General features: G+C 34.0%; 1 pseudogene; it reads right to left on the bottom strand.

The window, feature by feature from the left end:
* Positions 1 to 1,234: 1,234 nt before the first annotated feature.
* On the bottom strand, positions 1,235 to 1,906 carry LOC100586553 (annotated as a pseudogene).
* Positions 1,907 to 5,249: the final 3,343 nt, after the last annotated feature.

Raw genomic sequence — 5,249 nt, 5'->3', positions numbered from 1 at the left:
ACTCCTAACCTTAACTGATCCACTCACTTTGGCCTCCCAAAGTGCTGGGATTACAGGTGTGAGCCACCGCTCACATGGCCTAATTTACATGTCTTCTTGTCTCTGGTCTCAACCCTTTTCAGCTCATTTTCCATACTGCTAACAAAGTAATCTTTCCAATACCCTAAATTGAACCATATCTTAGCACCAACGAACACCCTCCAGTATCTTTCCACTCACTTTAAAATCCAAGCAACTTAGCATAGCACACAAATGTCTGCAGGACGAGACTTTATCCCACATCTCCAGTTTCACATGCTGGCCCACCCTTTCCCACTCTCCCAGTTCCAAACTTTCTGAACTACTGTTTTATATCTCTTAGTCTTTGGGAAGGCAGCCACATCTGCCTACAGTGCCATGATCTTTTGAAATTTAACTTGTGAACTGCTTCCAAGAAGTCTTTCCTTGCACTTCCAGGTAAAGTTCCCATCTCTGTGCTACCTCTGCATCATACAAGCCTCTGTTGTCACATCATTCTTTTGTCATAACTATTGGTTTGCACGTCTGTCTCTTCTTGTTTCAACTGTCTTGTCGAACTCTAGTAAATTCTCAAAATGTGTGGTGACTCTGCTGGTTGCTCTATGTAGATAATCACAGTGTTTGTAAATAAATAGGTAATTTTCTCTTCCCCTTAATCCTATTTCTTTTTCTTTTAATATGACATTCCCTCCACCTTCCTATCCTAAAATAGAAGTGTTTTTCTACTAATTGCTGCCAAGCTGCTGTTTTATAACTTTTACTGAATTAATGAATTCCTTTTTATTCTTATTTGCCAAGAGCCTTACAAAATTAATATATGTAGAATTTTGTGTGTCTGTTTAGAAGTATCTCTTTATTAGACAAAGACATAAACTAAAAGTTTCCAAATTCCTGTACATGTTGAAAGGTTTAAATAGAGATTCTTGGATACAAAATATGGTCTACACAGCTCAAAGTTAATTCAGTGACATAATATTATGCTAAAGTTATACTTATTTTGAATGTCTAGAATTTTTTGTTAATGGTTATAAAAATACCACCAACCTAGATATTTTTATTTTGCTAAGATAGAATAGAATTACTACAACAGTCCACACATTCTAAACATTTAAACATCAATGGTTTCTGGAAGATGCTGTTGTCCTTCATAGTTTGGAGAAAGTTCAGATGGCTTTGGTGAAAGCCAAACTTTTCTTCCACCCACAAAGCTGTCTTTTCAGAAATCTTGCTGGATGTTTTCTTTGTTTGCCTCTCCATATTGCTACTTAATTTGATGGTTTTCATTTTCTAGTTGAACATTGGTCCAATAGTCTGTTCAGTCTTGTAATTCTTACTGATCAGGGATATCCAATTTGATTCAATTTCTCTTGATTTAGTTCCAGCTGTGAGTTGCATGTCCTTTTGCTGCTAGTTTAAATCTTGAATAAGTTTTTTTAACTTCTGAAGCGCTTCTTTCTGTGCGTGTTCAATCATATGAACTAGATTTTCATTATATACCTTGCAGGCATTACATCCACACTGTGACATTAGGTCTAGATTCTCGATTCAAATTGCTTAATGCTCTAGCTGGGCCATAGAATTGTTTACGCATTCTTGCCATGCAGTAATGTCATTTTTCTGACTGGAGGAAGGGACTGGAAGCTCAGATCATTTCATATGGAGCGATTCAATTGGCTGTCGAGGGGCCAATCTTTCAAATCCATTTTTCATTATGTCTTCAAAAGCAGAATAATCCAAGGTGTCAGGTAGTTCAGGTAGTTCTTAGTAGTTCAGTGTCTGTGAGTGTCCTCTTCCACAAGCACTGTACACCAGGGGTTTCATAACCTTGATAAAAATACAGCAGCACATCCACCACAACCTCTCTGGCCACCAAACCCATGAGCATCATTTTGGAGACCTTAGGTTTCTATCCATTATTTTGATACACTATTGATACAGATAGCTAATATTTTATTTTTGATATTCATATCTGTAATAACAAATTAAATAGGCTTGTGATTTTCTTCAAGTGCTCTTGCTTGGTTTTGAGATCATATTTATAGCCTTATAAAATGAAATGGGCAGCCTTTCATGGTCTCTCTAGTTTCTGGTGCAATTTAGATAAGTCTTATAGATTTCTTGAAAATTTGGTAAAACTTATCTATAAACCTTCTGGATTTGAGGTTTTTTTAATTTTTCATTTTTATTCTTTTTTTATGAAGGAAGTCTTTTATTACTACTTATATTTCTTTATGTTCATTGTTCTGGTCAAGTCTCTATTCTACTTTTTTAGATATTTCATATTTTTTTAGATAGTTCATCTTTTAACCTAGGTTTTCAAATTTGCTAACAGTTGTTAATAATACCCCTTTAGCATCTTAATGTATTGTGTTTGTACTTATTTATGTTATTTCATTTTGAATTTATCTTTCCCACTCAAAATAAATTTATTTTATTAAATTTTCCAAAGAACCACATTTTGGTTTTTGTTAAGCTCTTTCTCTCTCTCTCTCCTATATTGTTATATATATATTGTATATATATATATATATACACTTTTTTTTTTCTCCCTTGTGTCCCAGACTGGAGTGCAGTGGTGTGATCTTCGCTCACTGCAACCTCTGCCTTCCAGGTTCAAGCAATTCTCCTGCCTTAGCCTCCTGAGTAGCTGGGATTACAGGCACCTGCTGCCATGCCTGGCTACTTTTTTTGTATTTTTAGTAGAGATGGAGTCTCACCATGTTGACCAGGCTGGTCTGGAACTCCTGACCTCAAGTGATTCACCTGCCTTGGCCTCCCAAAGTGCTGTGATTACAGGCGTGAGCCACCACGCCTGCCATGTATATATATTTGGTGATGTTTCTCCTTATCTCTTCAGGTTTGCAATATTGCTTTTTTGCCAACATCTTGTGAACACTGAGTTGGTTGTTGTCTGTCTTTACCTTGTCCAATACATGTATTTGTATCTGCATATTACTTTAAATATTATGCTTACAAAATTTCAACAAGGAACATTTACATTGTCATCAGCTTGTAAGTATTTAGTAATTTCTCTTATTTTATTTTTAATTATAGCATTTTAATTTCTAAATATACAAGATGTTTTAGCTATATATCTGTTATTTATTTCTAATTTTATTACATTATGATCAGAGAACATAGTTTATATAGTATTCAATTTCTAAGAATTTTTTGAAGTTTCCTTATGGCCAGTACATAGCCAACATTTATAAATATTTTAGTGTGCTCAAAAGCAATATATCTTTTTTGTTTGTTAGATTAACAATTCTATATGTCTTATATAGTTTGAGCTAATAATTGTGTTTTTTAGATTTGTATTATAGCTTTTTGATGTGCTTGATCTATGTGTCTCAGAAAGAGATATGTTGATTTTTCTCATTACAATTGTTGATTTATATATTTTGCTCTGCAGTTCTTTTTAACAATTAATGAATCATTATTTAACTTTTATTTTCTGTTTGGGGTACCTGTTTGTTACATAGGTAAACATGTGTCATGGGTGTTTGTTGTACAGGTTGTTTCATTACCCAGATATTAAGCCTGGAACCCAATAGTTAACTTTTCTGCTCCTCTCCCTCCTGTCTCAGGTAGACTCCAGTGTGCTCTGCAGTTCTATTATTGCTGCTTTACACATGTAGAGACTCTATTGTTCAATTCCTGTAAGCTCATGATGGTTATCTTCTTGCTCTATTGCTTCTTATCAGTAAATATTGTCTCTCTGTTCTTATTAATATTTTATGTTCTAACTACTACTTTGTGAGATATGATGATTGCTATATGAGCTTTATTTTAGTTAATATTTGTCTAGTACATCTTTTCACAACCTTTTATTTTCAACCTTTCTGTATCATTTTGTTAATCAATATGTCTTTATAGATAAAATATTGGTGAACCTTCTTTATTTAAAAATCTAGGCCAAGAATTTCTTTTAATTAGTGAATTTAATCCACTTATATTAGTAAGTGGATTAAATAATTAATTATTTTAATTGCTGTCACATAATGAGTAGTTTTTTGATATCTTACGTTTTTTACTAATTATACTTTTTAAAAAAATTTTCTCTTCTTCATTTCTGTTAGATGAAACTTTGTTAGTTTAAAATTAATGCATTTTCTTATGGTACTTGCACATATCCTAAGATCAATATTTATGTTAATTTATTCTATTATGTTCTTAAACATAAATATTGCTATAAAAATACAAGTTCATTAGCAAGATCTTCTTCTCCCACTCTTTTTGTTTTTTTCTTCCTTGAGGCGGAATCTTGCTCTGTCGCCATGCTGGAGTGCAGTGGCACGATTTCAGCTCACTGCAACCTCCGCCTCCCGGGTTCAAGCAATTCCCCTGACTCACCCTCCCAAGTAGCTGGGATTACAGGCACGTGCCACCACACCCGATTAATTTTTTGTATTTTTTTTAGTAGAGATGGGGTTTCACCATGTTGGCCAAGATGGTCTCCATCTCCTGACCTCGTGATCCACCCACCTTGGCCTCCCAAAGTGCTGAGATTACAAGCATAAGCCACCGTGCCTGGCATCCTTCTCCCACTCTTATCATCTTGGTATTATCTACAATTTTAGTTATGAGTTATTACACATTTTTTTCTTTGGTTAATAGATTAATAAGCTTTATTTTTTTTTTTAACTTCCCTTATCTCTTGCAATGTCTTCTGGTTGTACCTGCTTGTTTGAGTATATTTTGCAAGAGTGTTTTCAAAATGCATCTAAGTGAGGATTCCTTTGCTTGAAAATATGGTTCTAACAGTTGAATGGCAGTTGGCTACATATAATATCTTAGGTACAAAGTTTTTTCTTCAATATTTTGAAAATATTACTCCATCCTTTTTTGTATCCAGTGTTGCTGTTGAGAAATCTGTCACTCAAATCATTTTTCTTTTATAGGTGTTCAGCTATTTCTTTGGAAGTGTTGCATTTGATCTTATTTTTATCAGATACATTAGACATAATGTGTCTAGGTATGGATCTTCCTCATCTGTACCTTTTAGCATTAAATGAGCACTTCTAATCTCAGGTCTTTCTGTCACTACTACTGGAAAATGTAATTGGTTTCTTCTTTCTATTAATTGTTTTCTTTCATGCTTAGACTGTTGCTATTCCAGTCTAAGCACTGTAGCACTTCTATCTCTATCCTTGATGTACCTTAGCTTTCTTTTTACCTTGCTTTCTACTTCTCATTCTTTTTATTCTTTCCTATTCTGTAAGAGTTTCTCA

The sequence above is a fragment of the Nomascus leucogenys genome, chromosome 5, assembly GCF_006542625.1.
Source record: "Nomascus leucogenys isolate Asia chromosome 5, Asia_NLE_v1, whole genome shotgun sequence".
NCBI classification, from domain to species: domain Eukaryota; kingdom Metazoa; phylum Chordata; class Mammalia; order Primates; family Hylobatidae; genus Nomascus; species Nomascus leucogenys.
The sequence above is the reverse complement of the archived record's forward strand: the minus strand, read 5'-3'. Positions and strand labels throughout refer to the sequence as shown.